Below are 21,137 nucleotides of genomic sequence, written 5' to 3' on the forward strand. Positions count from 1 at the left end.
CAAGCTCCCAGAATAAGGTGCAAGTTAGAAATCAAACATGGAGTGGGGTGGATGTTATTATTAAAAACTAAAAGTGTGAAAGGACAGAAAAAAAAAGGGTGTATATTAAACCAGGCATCAACTTTTAAATCCTCAGGTTCAGTGTGTGTGTGTGTGTGTGTCTGGCAGCTGATTGTGTCTCTAGGGTGAGTTTGAGCTTTGAATTCATCTTTTATTTGCATAACGCCTTTAGGTCTCCCATAGACATTAATTACTGTGATCTGTCGCACCTCTCTCTGTCATTTTCTCTCTTTCCCAGCCTCTCTCTCAACTTAAGCACTTTTCCTCCGAAGCTAAAGGTCAGTGTTAATCACCGGCTGCAATAAAAGGGATATTTTTCTTATGAGGAGTTCTGTTGTAATCTGTTTCCAATTAGCCCGGGCATAAAAAAAAATGAAAAAAAATAGAGCTTCCTGGCATGTCCGGGGAGTGAGTGCATCTCCTCTCACTTCATCTCTCTCACTCACACACACATGCACTAACACCACTCATTCTGTGTGTCATTTCAAAGCCTCTTCCGCCCCTCACCAAACTTCCATTTACTCCCAGCAGAGGCAGCAGATAAAAATACCTCATTTTGAAGGAGCAGCCTCAGCGCTGGTGGCTACTCACACTGAAACTCATTTGTTCTACTGGAAACAAGACAGTAGCGGCTGGTATTCAATCAAGGCCACTAAAAACAAGTCAAAAGGCCATCCGTCATCCTCTACAAGTATGGATTAACTACACCCAGAAGAAAATATCTCCACCGTGAGGTCATTTATAGTATTTTTCTCTTATACCGACTTTAAGCTCCTGCTCCATTCTCCGTGTCGCGCAGCACGCACATACACACATATCACAACTAAAAACAAAGGTCAGGTCCCTCATCTGTGAGTACAACAGGGGGCATTTTATGAAAACACTGGCTGTACAATCCCTCACTTATCAGCTGGATATGAGAGTTTCAATTCAATTTTCTGTTAATGGCTTTTCAAACTGTCTTGTGGAAGTTAGAGAAGTTACAGTTTGGCAGATCTCCCCGCGTCTCCCCAGAGCGGCACCATATCCTTACAACACCTGAGGTGTCAGGCGGAGAGAGAAGGTCCCAAAGCCCTCCACTAGTCATTTTAATTAACAACCCCATTTTAATTAAACATTGATTAGCTGCTAATTAGCCTCTGATAGCTCCCAGATGTGAGTGGGAACAGGCAGGGAGAATGACAGGCAGGGGGGCAGGATGAAGGATCTGTGGCACAACCAAATTGTGTTGGGGATCCCCCGAGGCCTGAATGTTTTGTGATTACTTCTTCGATTATAAATGATGCCTTTTGTGTCACATTCCTCCTAAATGACATTGCTTTGATAGCTCCCGGATGACGGACACGTGGAAGATTGAGCGTGTGCGTGTGCGTTCTCATCAAATTTAGGCAATTTTCTGCCACTGCAAAGCAATAAATACATTTTTAAAAAGCGGCAGAGCTGGCGGCTCATAAATGAAAGTGAGTGTGGGTAATAAGAGAGCTGGTTTGTTGTGGGGGGAAAATCTGCTCTAAGTGAAGGTTCTGTCAGGGATCTTGCTATTAGACCCTCCTCAAGTCGACACCAACTCAAAGTCTGACTCTCACAATAACGGAGTGTATTTCTCAGCAGAGGACGTTTGAGTCTCCGTGCTTCCTAAGCATAAAGTGCACATCAGAAAACACTATTTGTTTCCAGTCTGCCCTAAAGCCTACATTTTTTAATCATAAACAGAATACATAAAGCAAGTGCTAAATTGATTACAAAATTAATTTCCATAGCATGCAGTGTGCACTTTGTAGTGTTAAACTGCAAGTGTGGTGGGGGGGGGGGGGGAGAGGAAGAGAATCAGCTGTGTCGGTTTTTATCCAGTCCATTTGAAAACACCACAGCTTTACTTAACAACTGACAACACACCAAAAGCTGTGGTTTATTACCAGCCAAATGGTACATGCATTATTTGGCAGTCATGCAAATGGAGGCACATCAAATAAAGTCAGTAAATAAACGCACAACCATCACAGAGGCCGAAACTCATGAATAATGAATACTGTCATCCGCCTTTCAATTAGTTCTGTGTGCTTTGACTCAACCCTGTACATGTGTGTTTCTCTATGTGTGTGTGTGTGTCACACTGAATGGGCCTGAAGCATCAACTGCCAACATCAACAATTATACAGTATGTGTTATCGTGACAACCACCCATGGATTGGGCCTTTCCCCACCATCACTTTCTCTCTTTGTCACCGCGTGACACATGTAGCGGTGTTTGCGGAAGTCTTACTCACCGCTGTCAGCAACACGCGGTGAAGTTACACATTGTATAAATAGAACGATGATGCATGCAAAAAAAAAAAGAAAAACAAGCACGACAAAGACATTACTGACATAATTACTTTGTGTGACGGGTGTGTTAATGAGTATGTAGCAAGAAGGTTCTCACTTTAAATGGAAACCATAAGTTTGAATGGGAGCATAAATTGATAGACACTACAACTTGAGATTTTGTTTACAATCCCTCAGTGCATGATAAATATTATATAGACAGTTAGAGTAATGTCAAATTTGAATGCCCAATCAAAGCAGGTCCATTATTTTAATGTTAACATTCATTTCAACCATGTTTGATGGTGATTATGACTGAAAAAAAACAATTAGTTGCATAATTGATTAGGGAAATTATTAATCAACTGGTCCATAAAGTGTCATAAAATGGCATAAAATTGTCAAAAAAAAGCATGTCCTCAAATGTTAGATAAAAGATATTGAGTTCACATCATGGAGGAGCAAAGAAACTAGAAAATATTCACATTTGAGATATAAATCCATTCAAGTTTGAGTTGGTAACTAACTTGTTGTTGATTGTTACGGCAATAGATGCACATCTCAGGAATGAGATGAATAAACTATGTTTATGTCACTTTTCATGAAAGGTCTCTGGAACGAAGAGTGTTCCTTCTATTATTTATCATAAACATAAATAGTGAGGAAAATAACCATGAAGTATTTTTTGTGCAATGAATAAAGTTGAAGAAGATACTTCAACACTTCCACTATCACAATGTTTTTTTCATTTGGTGGTGGTCAGCTGTAAGTGACCTGTAAATGAGGAGTCAGCTGAACCCACTCCTTGAAAGCTCCTTGAGATCTTTGATAGTTGCTGGAGCTGTTATTAAGTATTTATTTTTATACGCCTCACCTCTGGACCTGATCTACCTCTCCATCCACCAAACACAGCATCTCTGTAGTTTGCTGTATTTACTCTACACTGTCCACCCCCCCTTTAAAGTGGAGCAGATGTCATGGGTTTGTTTTGGTCACAGCAGACAGCTGAGGGGTGCCAGGTTCTGATCCTCTTGTTTTGGTCTGAAAGGAGAGGAGGAGGGGGGTAGGAAATGGAGGGTGAGCATGAGAGGAGGAAAATCAGCCGAGAGTGAGGCACTCAAAGTGGGGAATCACATCACAAACTTGTATTGATCCATGTTCCTACACTGCGTTTGGTGAGAAAAGATAGAGTAGACAGTTAATGAGTGTTTGAATGGGAGGGAAAAAGTGAGACGAGGTGTGTGTGTGTGTGTGTGTGTCTGTGTGTGTGTGTGAGGAGAGCAAATGAGAATCAAAGATGACTCGACTGAATTTCCCTTGAATGAAGTATTCATTCCAACTGAATAAGTGGAATTGATCCGCTCATATTTACTGCGGAGGAATGCTGTGCTTTATATAAATCAAGATTTTAATATCTTTAATGCCTCTCAAAGACTGTTGCGCCCGCTGATAAAAACATATTGAAAACCAATTTGACAATATTTCTTTTTCGCTTTCGCACAAGCGTGTGTGTGTGTATGTGCGTGTATCTCTCACGCGCGCACACACAAGCACCTACATGTACCATATACACTCTCCTGTCCCCCTCTCTGTTGGTTAATATCTCCCAGGGATCAGCAGTGATTACGGGCCCAGCGGTGCAAGGCGCCGCAGCGAGATGGCCAACGGAAAGATCGATTTCTGTTTTTACCGACTTAATTCAATGCGGGCTATTTAAACTGGCAGGGCAGGGAGAAATTAGATTGTATTTGCTGGGTATAGATTTTTGTCCTGTGAAAGCAGCAAGAGCAAAAGAGGAGTGGGGGGGGGGGGGGGGGGGGGGGGTTGTTTACAAGGCCCGACTCACAGTTAGTTGCTCCACACACGTACCCAGGTAATCAGAGAGAATTACCTTCCATTGATTATTCAATATTTTCCCAGATCATGTTGTTTTCATCACTACTAAAAGTCTTAACAGGTTATTGATACCTGGGGCGGGGCACGCCACACATACACCAGTATCATGTAATAAAGCAGGGAGGGGCGTGACCGAGGAAAAAATCAAGTGAGAGTGAAACCAAGTTGAAATAGATGAAGATAATGAAGAGATTCCTGGTGCTATGAAGCTTTACTTAGATTCATCTTTGATCATTTTTTTTTATTATCCTCTCTTTCTCTCTTCCTCACCCCCGTCCAATTAAAAGGATTATGGAGGAAGAAATGGATGTGCATACTCTTCAGTGATTATTTAGTAACAGTCCTGTGTGTGTGATTAGTGCAACACACATACAAGAACACACTAGTGTCCGTGTGTGTGTGTATCCTGTGACTGCACATGTGACATAGTTAACATAATTGCCCTTTCATAATGTAATCCAGTTGTTGCATTGTTGACAACAAAATTCGTCTTATAGGCTGAATTTATTAAATGTGATGACTATAATTTGTCCCTTAGAAACCAGTTATAAGCTGGTGACCCAGATTAAGGTACTTCATCCTGTAGGAAAAGCTGTACAGGCTTTTTAATTGGACTTTAGCCAGACTTTTCACTTGAAGTGGAATTTACATTTTTTTGTAGCCTGTATATTTGCATTTGAAAATCATTGCTCACATATTCATTTTGAAAATATTAAATATACTACAGTGACAATACACTATGTAAAAACAATAAACATGACCCGACTGTGATATCACACAACACACCTAGAGCACCAAAAAAATAAGCTATAAAAATTGTATAATTAATTTCACTTATTTCCATACATATCAAATATTTAACCCTTAAATTGCTTAAGTTTCTGTCATGACTCACTTTCATTTTACAGTCTAAAAAAACACAATAAATGTCAAATCAGGTTAACACACCCAGAGCACCAAAGTGTGCTCATAAAAAAATAAGCTATAAAAATTGCATAATTTATTTTTTTTGAACTAAAATCAGTCCTCATCATACACATCAAACATTAATTGCCAAGTTTTTGTCATGATGCATCAAAAATAGTGATTTGGGTGAGTTTCAATGAGCACATTTTTGTGCGTAGGTGTGTTAGCGTGAGTATTTTAAATACTCAAAAATGCACAACCTGGCATACATTTTTAACAATATGCATGAAAAAAGGATAAAATATTCTAGAAATTAAAACCCAAAAACACAAAAATGTGTCTAGGTGTGTTTAAAGGTTAAAATAGCACAAAACAGTAATTAACCTGTAATTAGGCTAATTAATATACTTCTTTTATTAATTACCCAAACGTGTTAGAGTGTAATTTTTTTGTGGATCAAGCCCATTTTTGTTTCATAGGTGCATGGACAGATCACGAGCCAACAGCATAATATTTTGAGAGGGCATCTTAAAATTAGTGAAGGGGCAAAAGCAGCTCCAGTGAAAGCCGCCAACAACTATCAAAATCTGTTTATGAAGAATTTATACTTGGCATTTGCTCCATAAATGCATAATAGAGGAAAAGTCAAACTGGGTTAACAAAAAGGTTTAATTTTATATGAACTGTGTGGTTGGAAAAGGGGTACGATGTAGGAGACCAAAATGACAAGTTGTAAAAGACAGATTCAATTAAATTCAACCGATAATCAAGTAGAGTTAGTCGAGTTGGAGGTGGAAAGCACAGGTGGATGACTTGTAAAAAGCCCAATGATTGAATGGGGGATGTGTGCCCAATAACAGCTCAGCTGTTCAGTTCCTGTGTGTGCTCATGGAGATTTTTAATGAATCTCTCTCTTTGCCTGAGGAACCAAGTCCAAAGAGTGTCTGTCTGGAGGGGGATGGCTCACAGATGATATTGCCTGCACGCTTCTTGGCTGTGGCGGAGTGCAGCTGATCGATGGGGGCAGTTTGCAGCCAATGATCTTCTCGGCTGAGTGAATGACGCGCCGCAGCCTCTGCATAAATAAACACTTACTGCAGAAGTGCTGCAGCGACAGATTGATGCTTAAAATACAAATTTATTTTAATTAAACACGCAGGACAGGAAGTAGGTTTTAATGTGGCTAAAGCTGGAAGAAATCAGCAAATAAGTCTGCACTGATCTATGAATAAATGCGGGTGCTTCTTACAGTATCTCCTAATTTATTCTGTATGAAAAGATTCTTCTTCAGTTCATTAAATCCCCTCAGTATCTAAAGGGATAAATCTGCTGCCTCTGAGAAGTGCTACACCATTTACACCAAACTTGTTTATTTTAAATAATGTGACAAAGCAGACAGTTTTCAATTTGATGTGAAGGGCATTACATATTGGAATGGTCCTTTAAAGAAGCATTACCTTGAGTAATGTTGTATTGCCTCGTGTGATGGTCTGAATGTTATTTCGTAAGCTCCCAGGTCTTTGCAGACGTGAAAAACTGCTGACAACGCATACAGTTTGAGTGAGCGTTTAATTAGCTTGGAGAAGTGAATATAAACACAGAACATCAGCAGCTCTCTCATGTGAGCGTGTCAGAAGTCTGCAGCGCGCTGACAGGCAGAATGACAGTGAAGTGTAAGTGTATTGGACTCTCTAAAATGGAAACTACTGCCTCTCCACCGACTCGCAGCCATTGTGTTAACCACTGTCTGTCACTCCTCTCAGCTGAATGATTTGCAGTGACACCTGCTTTCTTCCTGGACCGTAAACTACTCATGTTTTGCTTTAAAGCTCACAATGAGTGAATGACTCCGGATAGATACTGAGATTAAAAGAACAGGTGTTGCATCTAAATCAGGGGGTAAAGTTGTAAGCGATGCAGTTTTCAGAGAAAAAAAAAATGTATTTCAAGGAATTAATCAAGACCGGCAACAGTTTGGATTCTTATAAAGCTGCGGGTGTAATGTCAAGTGCAGGAAATCTATATTGAACAGTCACGCCTGACGTTATTTACTGTGTGTGTGCTCATATTACAGAATTATTGATACATGTGTGACCATAACTCATCGCCCAGAACCCATTTCCTCAGCAGAACCAGGTGGTGACCTAGGTCATTCTGCCTTTAACTGCCCCTTCTATTCTGATTACACACCGTCAGCCTTGGTTCTAATGGCTCTTAACATACAGTCGTAGTCATTTGTATTCATAGTATGTAGATGAGTTGCTCCTCGGGCCTTCAGACGAGGCTGCAGGGAGACAGAGTACTAATGTCTGCTTAACCTTACATAACAGACCCTGACCTTCTGGGGCAGTGGGGGGGGAGAGGGTGGGGGGCACAGAATGTGTATTCATGTAGCAAGCGAGCACCTTTTTGTGCACCTGAACATGTGTGATGCTTTTGAACGGGAGCAACACTGCATTGTGTAAGAATGTGAATTATGTCTCAAACATGGAGCCTTTTAATAAACATGAGCAACACAGGTCCACACAGACAAGCCGGCTGCAATTTAAAGCCACATATTTAAACACTGTGCTCAACCTTGTCTTTTCACCAGAGCTATCACTGACCTCCAAGATGAGAAAGTGATTTGATCACTAAAGGGCAAAAAAAACTAAACAAAATGTATTTAAATTTATTAACTAAAACATATTTATGGGTTTGATTTGCTTCAGATGTGCACTTGAAATAGTGCCTTATATTTGAATGACAATAAACAGTCTGTCTAGGTGTAACACAAACATTAATATTTATGTGTAGATAATGATCACGTCCATTTATTTTACAGGTTCCAGTTTTTAAGAGGGTACATTTAGGGGCATATGCTGTATGTTGAATTGTTGAAGAGTCTTCCAATGTCATGTCATTGAAGATTTGACATGTTTTACTCACTGAAATATACAGTAGGTTCCCTGAAGGGATACTTTCGGTCCTTTCAGTGTGACTCTGTGTTCATAGCTTCATATACAGTATACATATATAGACAATTTAAAGTATTGTATGGATAGTAATATTCTTCCCATACATTCAGAATGAAAAAAAAGTCATTTCAAAGCAAAACCTACAGACCATATTTCTCTCTACAAGCAGCAACTTAAACAAGTTACTATATTGCAAAGGGAGAGCAATCAGCTCCCCCATTTGTAATGCTTTCGTTTATATGGCGTGTAGTTTGGTAGCATAACAAGAGGGGAGAAGGTGAGAGCTTCTGACATGTGAGCATATGTCTACGGTTGTGTGTGACACAGAGCTGCAGCTAACAATTATTTTCATAATCGATTAATCTGTTGATTATTTTCTTGATTAATCGTTTGGTCCATAAAATATCAGAAAACCCTAAAAAATGTTGATCGGTGTTTGTCAAACCTGGAAATGATGATGTTCTCAAATGTCTTGTTTTGTCCACAAACCAAAATGATTGACTTTTAATGATTTCTTTGTTATCCAGAGCAAAGAAATGTAGAAAATATTCATATTTAAGAAGTTTAAACAATTGAAAATCTTGTTTTAATCATGAATAAAGCTTCAAACCGATTCATCGATTATCAAAATAGTTGTCGATTAATTTAGTCATCGATTAATAATCGATTCATCGATTAATCGTTTCAGCTCTAGTGTGACACAGGAAACAAGGGGACAAAGAACAAGACAAGAGGTGCGGGGGAATAGAAGCAGGCGGTATAAAGACACATACCACAGTTAAAGTTTAAGTAACCAGAGCTGAGTAGGAATTCAAAAATTGGTGGGAAATTTAACAATATCTGTGCATCTTAATGTCTAAAACTCCACAAACACAGCCATACTCAGGTGTACGCTTTGGCAGCTATCCACCCTGAATGACAGACACACACAGATAGATACAAACTTAATGGATTATATGACAGTCCAGCAGTTACATTGAGATTGCCAATTAGATTTATTCATTATTAATCCAAAGTGGCATTCTGGATCGGCCCACCTTAATGCCATCCACACCCTTTCTCTGAGCTATTCTCTAATGTACGCAACAGTCTGTGTTTGAATCAGGCGGCGGACGGTGGATCCCGAGCTGCAGTTTGCACAAATTTGTAACACTGCCACTGCCGTTTGAGCTGAAGTGACATCTAAGGAGAAAGCAATTGATGTGGTTCGGATTTAGTGTAATCTGGACCCAGCCAGGCCTCGTCAAGACATTAGAACAAGGAGCATTCTGTGCTGGCTTGTGTGTGGTCATCACAGAGTCACTCTTTCTGTGACAGTCTATATGATTAATAGCACCTTTCACTACAGTAGATGCTGCTGGGTTTTTTTTACCCCCTTCTCCTTTTTTCCTCAGTTCTTCTGCTGCCTTGAGGATTAGAGAAGTGACAGCAGTGGCAAAGATAAGCATAATCACACGTAGGGGCAGATGATGCGCGCACCCACAAACACAGATACACTCGGACAAAACTGTGAAAATATATTTAAAGATTGCCAAGCAGACGTTGCACAAGCAAACACTAAAACGGCGACACATTCATACACACATACGGAGAAAAAGATAGATCCACAGTGCAAGCAATCACCTATGGATTCAATGCAATCTAGAGCAAGGCAGTCTTGCCAGACTTGTCAAGGTCTTGTACTTTACACAAGCTGTGTCCTTGGATAAAACAGTAGAAATCAATAAGAAGTCAGGCAGACGTGTGTTATGTTGACGTGACAGCACTTACTCACCCACCAGAGAGACGCTGCTTCAGCTCCTGGCAGCAGTGGCTCAGATTTGGTGTTCCAGCACTCGTGGTGGGACAGCGGCGAGGGGATCATGGTCCTGACGAGATTACAGTCCGTCCAGTGTGAGGAGGCATCAGGCCTATGGAGGCATGAGGAGGTGGCAAAAAGTTCACCTTTTTCCCATCTATTGACACAACAAACAATCTGTAAATAATGTGACATCACAATCACATCAAAAAAATTATAATTTATGATGCGTTAAAGCGTTAATGCACCAGTAAACCAATGTATAACTCACTCTCAGGGTTACAAGGGTTTATATGTGGAGACGATAATAACACAGAGGTCAGCTTCAACCACTTTCTGATGGAAGTAGAAAAATTAAATAAAAGAAAGCCTTGGTCATCTGCTGCCTCTCAGTGGCACACTTACAACAAATCCATCTACACAAGCACTGCAAATGATAAACAAACAAAAAAAGAAGCTAAAAAACCCAACAGTATACTGTATACTGATAGAACAGTGAGACAGAAGGTAGCCAGGGACAAACAGATGGTCAGCTACAAACCATAGGCTTGAAGTATTTCCAAAGCAGCACAACAGAAGAAATGCAGAGCAGGTACATACAAAGAGTTTTACTCACTTGAAAGCTAAACGCAAAAAAGGCTAAAGTCCTCCAAAAACAGAGTCCGAAAATATGAATCCATAAAAAATATCTGAAATCACGAGGATATATATCTGGAGTTATCTGTTATCACCACAACAGAAAATTATGTGTGGAAAACTCTAAACAAGGTGACAAAAAGCACGAGCTAACTGTGATGGCGGAGGCTAACGAGACACAGGTGAAACCAATCAGGACGGGGCCGGAAATTGTGTAGTGACGTGAAGTCAAGCTGGGACAGAGACAGGAAGTAAAGCGAGAGATAACGCACAAGACGGAAACTACAAAATAAAACACAAAGTAAAGCGAGACAAAAAATAATACATGCATTATTTAATAAATGTAGAACTTTCAGTGACTTTGGAACAGCTGCGAGATGTTTTCTACGGCACCATGGGGGCTTGCAATGTTGCAAACTGACCACCAATTAGTAATTTGAAAAAAAATAAAAAAAATGTGTACTGCACCACCTGTTGTCAATAGACAAGTCTGGGAAAATGAATATCAATTTGATGCTGATTTTGACATTGAAAGTACTGTTTGTTTTTTATTTGCGCCACGTGATCCCATCACTAATGTACATTTCTTAGACATTTTTAAGCTTCAGCTGTGGCCACACCAATTAGAGCAAAGGACTGGCACTCGCTGTGGTTAGTAAATATATTTTTGGCAGAGAAGAAACCCTAAATTGACGCTTGACAACTGCCCATAAATCTAAAACCACCTGTGTATATTCATAATGAATAATACAAACAAACACTCCAAAGAACAACTTGATGTCAATATGCCCCCATGAAAACTTCCTCTCATCAATAATCTTCAATAAACTCTGAGAAGAGCAATTAGAAATCCCTCCACTGATGATTATTCATCACAACCCATGCAAACGTTGATAGTGCAGAAGTGCTGCTGTAATTGAAGACAAAGGGTTGGGCATAAATCCTGGTACTGAGATAATGAGTGAATCTGGAGCAGATCCATTCGTCTCAATGATCCCCATCTCCAGCTATGATGGATTACTGCCGGATCTCTCACTGGCCCTTCATAAATCACTGCAACAGGCCTCGGCCCTCCACCGGAGCTGTGAGGCTCATTAGGTGAGTTAGTTAACTCGCTCAACATGAGAAAACTGAGAAACGCTCATCTGGAACATGGCTAACTGACGCGGGCTTTGTGTTTGCAGGTGTTACGCTTTGAGTAAGTTGGCTCCGGAAGTTTGCAGGAGGTGAGGGGAAAGTGTTTCTGAACAGACTGGACTTCCGAGCTCCGCCATCAATCAGGGGAATAGGGAGCCCGAGCAAAAACACAGTGAGATGAAAAGCGAGCCACAGAATGGGATCTGTGGAAGCCGCAAACATTAACAGCTTTGTATTAATCTTACTTTCCTCCCCCCAAAACGCCAACAACCCCCCTTCAAGGTCACTCTCCAATCACATTTCAGACAGCTCCGGCGCTCCCATTGGAATGCACCTTGGCAAATTGACGAGTTTTCAGGGTGACGCCAAAACCCCAAAGATCTCTCGCCCACCCGCCCAACAAATGCACCGGTGTCTATTACAGGGACAGAGCCGGCGATAACGAGCGCGGAGTGTCTGACCTCTGTGATCTAAGGAGCTGTGTGTCACTGTTAAATGTTTCCCCAGCGTCTTGCGGAGGGCCAACACAACCCAGCCAGACACACACACACACAAGGTTCCCGGCTAATGTAATTCGTGGAGTGTGCGGGGAGGGTCTTAGGATGTTAGATGTTAGTTTACAGGCAGCCTTGTGAAACCCGTACAGTCATAAACACCCTGCTGCCATATGGGGCGTGTCCCATTCTTCTGACAAAAACAATAAATAACAGTCATCACATGTAATCTCAAGTATGCGGCTAATTTCACATTAATATTATTTGCTAACTCGTGGGATTATATGATGAAAAATAAACGTATGCAAATACGTGTGAATATTTAAGAATTGCAGGTGTCGCACAATTTCAATGATGAAGAACAAATAATTATTCAGCTTGTACTTATTATGATTTATTATTTTTATAGTCTCCAGGGCCGGCTCTACCTAATTTTGTGCCCTAGGCGAGATTGCTCTCCAGTGAAAAAAAAATAACTTGCTGCAGCTTGCATTTTGCATCACTTGGCTACTGATTTTCAACACAATATCAAACGTGATAAGACAATAGTAGAACTAAGCACCAGCACCACAACTGTGTCAGTGGGCACACAGGTGTTAATATACTAGTGATGACTATGGTAAAATTAATTTTCAACACACTCAAACATAATGATGACGTGATGAAACTGAAATAAAATACCAAATCAGACTGGACATCCAGGCAGGCAGAGATGATAACAGTTATCATCACCGCTGTTTATGTTTGTGATGAGTTTTCATTACTTTTCTGAAAACTAATGAAAACTCATCACAAATATAAACAGCGCTGATGCAGTGCGCATTTTCACTGCCATCTGCTGGAGGTGGTGCTCTAGGCGACCGCCTATATCGCCTATGCCAAGAGCCGGCCCTGATAGTCTCAATACGTTTTCTACACCTCTGCCATTGCTGACATCAAAGAACATGCTCGATGATTCACTGGCAGCTTGAGGTTTTAATCACGCTGACCACAAACACACCCTATGCCGATTGTAATGCGAGGGGGCTGATACGACTCGCGTCAGCGTAAACGCAAAGGTGGATCTCAACTTTCACAAAGTGCCGTGAAAGAACTGAATCTGTGCAGACGCGTTCGACTCAGTCTTACTCTTTTTTCTTTTTTTCTTTTTTGTAAAGAAAAAAAAACTTAAGGAAAGTGAAAAGTAGAAGAAAAGACAGTGTCTGGCTGAGCTGTCATCAAGAAAAATGATGATGCCACCATGAGGTTCCACAAGGAATTTTCCAAATTTCACACTGGGCAAGTGTTTTCCAATTACTCAGGAGCGAGGTGGATTAGACTGTCACGCCACAAAACCATCTGTGTGTTTCTATGTTCTGACCTTTTTTTGCAGACCTTGTCAGGACCAGTAGTCCTCGCGGTGACCAAAACCTGGTCCTAACGAGAATTTCTGAGGGAACTGGTTAGGTTTAGGGCTAAGATTTGAATTGTGGTTAGGGTGAGGCATTAATAGATGATGGTCAAGGTTAGGGATAACACTTACTTAAGGCTGTCCGAATGAATAGAAAGCAGTGTAGTGTCTGCAAAGAATAGCTGTGCAAACCTGGGTGGGTATGTGTGTGTGTGTGAGTGAGTGAGAGAGAGAGAGGACAAGAACATTTAGGAAAAGGTGAACAGAGAGCACAGTGAATAGTAAAGAGAAGAGGGACGGCACACACACACACACACACACAGACACACACGCATGCATGTACAAACAAAACAGGAAGAATAAATGCTCACTTAAGCCTAGCCTCAGCTGCTGTTTCCATAACAACTAATTAATCTGGTGCTGGCACAAAATTAAAACCTAAGACTGCAAGCTGAACGCATTGAGCTCATGCCAACACACACACACACACACACACACCCTGTGTACATACACTTTGTTTCCGTTTAATGCAGCCACACTTACCTGATGTCATAATACTATTGCTGCAAATAAAAAGGCTCTGCTAGAAGACGTTGAGCAAAGTCACTGACAATCAGTCGTGACTTACTGGCACTCGCTGGGTTCTGGCGTTTAAAATGTACACGTTTGGATATAAATTTCTTGTTGTAAGTCAATTAGAAAAATATTGTGCAGCAACTCCTCGGGTTCAAATGTATTTTCGATCTGATCTGATCTTTGATCTCATTGCTCCCTTAAAACATAACACTTTCTAGTTCAGGTTTTCTGTTTTGCCCTAGCCATCCATCCATCCATCCATCCCTAGATCCATAGTCTGCTTATTAACCCTTTAACACCGAGCATATCACAGGCGACATGTTGGCACAAGTGCACTCTGGGTTACTGTAATTACGCGACGGTTTGTGCTATCGGAAAAAATTCCAACTGTTTCTCAAAGCTGAGAAGTTGCACGTCAAAACCCACATGTGGTTATTACGGTAATTTTGATCGCGCTGTCGCAGGAAGCTGGCATCTCAGCTCAGCATCTTTTCTCACCAGTTAGAAAAGCGCCTGTACATAGTTTCAATTTTTTGGCCTGTTTTTGGACATTCAAACAACAAATTGTTATTTCAAATATGTTCTATGCTGTTCAAATTTAACACGCAAATTCTGGTGTTCAAACATGGGCAATAACACTCATTCACAGGACATTTTCTGGCCTTTTTATGGTTAAAATAAGCAACAAAAAAAGATTTGGTTTAGGTGTTAGAGGGTTAATTTAGTCCACATTTGAGTTTAGGTCTGCTTAAATCTCAGCACTCCCTGCCACAAGCCTTTCAGAATGATTGTAGACAAACTGTGTTGTCGCACTCACCTGAGGAAACCACACAGACAGGCACACACTCTGAGACAGACAAACAGGAAGGTTCTGAGCTGACCGACCTCTCTCTCTCTCTCTCTCTCTGCGGACCAAACTTTATCATAGAACGACTTTAATAAGAAAACAAATGACAAGCTCAAGGAGAAGCCACAGGAAAACAAGTTACTGTCCCAAAGAACAAAGCAAAGAAGAGGGAGTAAAAGATAACACGGATGAAGGAGAGGTTTTTCCAAGTGTTGGCACGGACTTGATATCAATAGAAATAGTTACTGAGCCTTGCATTACTGTCAGGCAGCACTAAGGACAACCTTGAGCATGAGGGCTGAGGCTAGCTGGGCTTTAGAAGAGTGAGACTGGCAGCTTAGAAATAAGAGTATGCTTCTCTGGTTTTTGATGAATCCTGAATATATTGTGGTTGACATTGGCAGAGGTGTGAGATGATAACCCTACATTAGAATACAGGTGTCATTTGCACAAATAAACAAATGTTCCAAAGTAAATTATTAAGCTTACTCACTCAACATTATGTACAATGAGTCTTTACAGTAAGTCCTTCAGCACTCTCACTCACACTTGACTCTCTCAGTGTTGAGATGAGATTGGGTTCATTTTAATTACTCTTGTATGAAGATTTTCTGCCTCATGGAAAATGCAAACCAGAGGGTGAAGCTTGACTCTGCGTGTGTCTGAAGAATAGAGTGGTACAACAGGTCGGGGCGTCAATTTCATACATATTTATGTTGTTACTGCCATAAATCTACGGAAGAGTGTTAGTGCCACATGTAAAAAAAAATATTATCTGAGAACAGGTCAGAATTCTGAGATTAAAGTCAGAATTCTGAGATTACAGTCAGTTTACCTCAGAATTCATGCCATATAAATCCGTATTAATCGACATAGTAATTCAGTAAGATTATTTCTTATAGGTCTAGAAGTTTAGAAGTAGTTTTGTGCTACCACAACAAGACAGACAATGTTGACAGTACTGATGTTGACTGAGGTCTCACATTCTCTATTTAACAACTTCTGCTGCTGCTGCGTGATGTATTGATTTTATTATGGCGAGGTCACTTTTGTTCCCGCTGTTTCCTTCAAAACCTTTATTCTTACCATGGTTTGATGACGGGAGAAAGCCACTCGAGGCTGAGAATAGCAATTTGAGTTTGGGACACTTGGCATTTATTTCTTCTAATGCAACTCTCTCTGGGGTCACATCAGAATGCTACTTGAAAAACAATAATGTAGTGGAAAATTGAGGCTCAGTCTTATTTATTACAGGTAAACTCAGCCCCCCCCCCCCAGATCAGAATGGATCAAATCCATATGGGTGTCATCTAAGCAGTCGCTCCAGTGGAACGGATGCACCATAAAGATGATCAGTTGACGTGGAAATGGTGCAGAATCACATCGACGGTCAAGGATGAAACATGTATCACACACCTTTCCATTTCCCTCCCAGTTCTTCAGATCAGCGTGGATATGAAGCCAAACGCGGAATCGGTACAGCGGAGCACCACACTCAACTGACTCCTGCCCCGGGCTATAAACAACTCAGCAACATTCACCCTTCACTTCCCCTCCCCACTTCTCTCCCATCTTCAAATTCTCATTTCTATACATCTTTACCCTCAGTCCTTGTCCGACGCCTGCCCTTCTACCTTCAAACTGAGGACAGAGAGACAGAGACAGAGACAGAGAGAGAGAGAGAGAGAGAGCGGCCTGCTGTCAACAGGCGCTGTGACCTTCTGGAGTGGAGACTGAGAAGACGGAGCGTTGACATGGGAGGACCCCCAAATCGAAGAGGTCCATGGAAAAAAAGTGGGCGTGGGTTACATGGTTGCAGTTGTGGTCTTGTGGGAGGGATGCAGAGAGTGTGCAGAATGAAGTGGCGGGGGAGGATGAGGAGGAGGGTGGTGGTAGCGGCGGTGAGGGTAAGTGTGAAACCTCACTGTCTGTTTTAATATTCCCGGCAGAGGGAGAAACAGACAGAAAATCGATCGTCTCATTTTTTCTCTGATATGAAAGTTAGACAGAGGGCTGAGCGCCGAGTCCCCCTTCTCCCTCATCCACCTTGAAAATCATCTTGTCTCTCATCTGTAAGTCATAGAGACAGAAACAGCGTGTCTGAGTGAACAACCAGGGAGAGAATGAGAATGCAAGGTGAAAGGATCAGCCCCGTGTATATCTGTATCTTTTCAAGCATGACAAGTAGTATCTCATACGGCTATTTCCTCTTGCTCTCACTCAAGTCGTGAAAGTTTGAAGTGGCGGGTTTTACATTTGTGTCATGTTGGTTTGACCGTGGCCTTTTTATATAGATTAATAAACACTAATCCGTCCAATAAAATGAAAATCACTCAAGAATATGTGCACTAATTGCAGTTTAGTTGAAGGGAGCAGGACAATCCACATTTACAATACAGGTGGGCGGGAAAGGTGCAATAAATATAATAAATAAAATAAAAATATGTAATATTTCAGAGTTTGAGCAGGAGCTGCCTTCCTCTCATTCCGACTGAATTTTTTTCTGATTCCAGGTCCACAGCTAGAGGTATACCGTATCTGCTCCAGACATCAGACATCATCTTCACAGGAGCGCACAGGACAACTTGAGGTCGAAGTATGATTTGACCACAGAGAGCGGTGTGAAGGCAAAGAGCGCTCACTCTGCAGCCACTTCGAGACACCAAAAACTTTCCCCCGGAAATGAAAATGAATACTCTACTTAAAGAACCCCAGACAACTGGTGTAGCTGCAGTTGACTGTTTAAAAATAGAATAGAATAGAACAAAATAGAATAGAAATACAATTACATTTGAAAAATACTAAATTAATGCAACAGTTTAAATGTGCAAACCAGGAAACAAGTGGCAATATCATAACATATTACAACAATCCTTTAAAACCAGTTTCTCCATTTAACATGCACAAATTATATAATCTTGACAGATTATTTTGGAAATTAACCCTTTAACATCTATAATGTCCATCTGGACTTTTTTTTGCTTATTTTAACCATAAAAGGGCCAGAAAATGTCCTGAGTAAGTGCTTTGGCCAATTTTTTCCATAATAACTTTCAATATCTGGCAGTTATTTACAATTTACTGCATGTTAAAATAGTGTATTAAGAAAAACAAAAAGTTTTATTTAGAAAAAAACACTATAGTTGTACATGAACACCAGATTTTGCGTGTTAAATTTGAAATGTGAACACTATAAAACCTATTTAAAATAACATTTGGTTGAGCCTTTGTCTCAATGTCCAAAAATGGACCAACAAAATGGAAACTTATGTTTTTTCCAACTCTTTCCTCTCTGCAACAGCACGAGTGAAATTACCGTAATAACCACATGTTGGCGTTGACGTGCAACTTCTCAGGTTTCAGAAACTGCAGTAATGCAAAGTGTGCTTTCAAATCTCTTTTTGACAATAACTGTTTGTCAGTCAGTTTACCAATTATTCATCTCCACGTGATCATTCCTTCCAGAGCTCCAGTGGGAATATGTAAAACTAAAAAAGGTGACATTTCTGAGACTGCCTCTCTGTGATGCAGTGAAAGCGCTGTCCATGGTGCTGCACGTGAGCTGTCCAACTGTCCTTTAACTGATGAAACAAGGAGACGCTCCTGGCATTGGGTCATCTGGTTGGAGTCTGATTGCCTGCCCGTCTCTCTGGTCCAATCCACTATCAGGTTTGGTGGTGCCACTCAGGGACAACTTGCACAGACCCCAACACACACACACACACACACACACACACTCTGCGAAACACTAATGGGAAAAGAAAGGCTCTGTGACACTGCTCCACATACATTTCCACTCACCGCTCACTGTAAACACTTTAAATATGCTTGATGTCACATTTGTGCACATTTACATACATGCTTGAATATTCTCACTCACACACACACACTTATTAGGACAGTTAATAATGAAAAGCAGGGTTCCTGGGAGAGTCTGGCCAGAGTTTGATCTTTATCTCAGATCAATGTCAGTATAGCAGAGGAGCCGTGAGGCTCACATCTCCACTCAATACTAAGACTAGACCAGTAGAAGTGCTGTGTGTGTGTGTGTGTGTGTGTGTGTGTGTTGCTGTGTGTGTGTTTCAGGGAGCGAGAGAGAGATTCAGAGCAAGACAGAAATCTGTTTAGCAGTGATTTTCTCGAGGTAAACATGTGACTGAGTTTAACTTCTAAGTTAAGTTATAGTTTCAAAAGAACCCACAGTTGACTAAAGTGATATACATTTGATTGAGGTGTAAAGTGGTGTAAACAAATGCCTCACACTGCTCTGGATGAAGACGAGCAGCTTATTATATCAAGTTCACTAATGTATGTTGGAGTGAGCCCAGTTAAAGCGGTAATATTTAATTCATTCACATGAATTATATTATCAAAGTTTGTGAAACTACTACCTAATTTTTTTTAGACACAAACCAAATATCTATACAATTGCAGCAACAAAATATTACCTTATAACAGGGGTGTCAAACTGTCAAAATATCTAGTCTGGCCAGTAGGGGGCAGTCAAGTGGGAAAAAAGCAACTAATCAGTCGAAGAGTGCGATATGAGGTTATCATTATGTCACAATAACAATCTCCGGGAGGATATTTTACAGATTTTCCAAGTAAAAGTGCTTTGATTTGGACTGACATATAGTTTAGAATAGAACTTGTGATGTAAAATGATTCTGTAAATGACAAAAAAACTGTACAGAAATAACACATTATAACGACATTAACGAGTGACATACAAACATAGAATGAAATGACATCAATCTTTGAAGAAATGTTGAGGAATAGCACTTTTCTGTTATAATAACTCAAGAAAAACACTGTACTTGACCAGCAACGACTGTGAGAAGTAGTTTACAACAACCTCTTATAGTCAGAGAGCCACTAAAAAGTAACTAGTTTGCTGTTAGAGCTACATCAACTACACCTCTGCTTCAGAGAGTCAAAAACCTAAGCAAAGGTAAGAAGAGGATGCAAAAAACGTGAATAAATGTATCAATTGTACAATAAATGACTGAACTTATGTGAAAGGAAACAGAAAATGGGTTGGAAAATGGCTAAAATGTAAAATATTGCTACTATAAGACAATATCTGATCTATTCATGCTTATGAGTGTGATGTTCCTTTAGCCATGATCGAATTCCAAGATAAGATACAGACAGCGACGGACTTCCAATGTGCTAAAAGCAATGCATTTTTAAAACTGTATGTGGATGCAGCCTGCATGTTCACTGTGTCTGAGCTAACCTGGCTATTACAAGTTGTTTTTATGCCCCCTGTGAATCATCACTGGTAAGTTTAACATGTCAGTGTAACTCCACTAATGGCCACAGGTTTAGTTGTTTACATTAACCCCTCCCCCCCCCCCGTGATCGCTGCCTCTGGAAATAAACCAATTAATACGTTATTTCCCTTCCTTGCTAATGAGCAGCAGCAGGTTACACAAAACACACACACAGGAATTATTATGATGATCTGCACCATCTTCCTCAAACTTCTAATAAAAATATGCCATTATGGGAAATTATATTTATTTATTTTTAAACTGTAATTCTGTGTGAGTCTGCGAGGATCCAGTTAGCAACGAGAAAAGTTTTCCTAACAAGTTTTGGGACCAGGAGTCTTTGAAGACACATTTTTAAAGTCGAGCAGTTTGACAGTGAGAGTTTATTCATATTTTTGTTTGTTTGTTAAAATTCCCAACAATACTGTAATCGTGCATGTAATTATAACATGTCTTTATTTATAGTGTATTGAATCCACAGACAAATCCTGACTGACTGGAGAGACTGTGTATTTTTGCAAAAGTCTTCATAGAAAAGTACGGATTTTGCTGTTTGTAACTGCACGTCACATTTAGAATTATGTAATATAGTACTTGCATTCAAATCCAATGTTAAATTTTGTATTTTGTACACAAACACGAGTGGGTTATCAGAGATGGGAGAAAGTCAAACGTGATCAAATCACAAGCATCGAGTCTCAAGTCTTAAGCTTCACATCTCAAGCATGTCAAGTCGAGTCCCTGCTTTAAATCAAGCAAGTTAAAAGTCAAGTTGTATGAATAAACTGTAGAAGATGAAGATGATTTCCCAGATATTCCACATTTAAATATGTTAAAAAAATGGTCCCATACAACTGAAT

This window comes from Solea solea, chromosome 21 (genome assembly GCF_958295425.1).
Source record: "Solea solea chromosome 21, fSolSol10.1, whole genome shotgun sequence".
Taxonomy (NCBI): Eukaryota; Metazoa; Chordata; class Actinopteri; order Pleuronectiformes; family Soleidae; genus Solea; species Solea solea.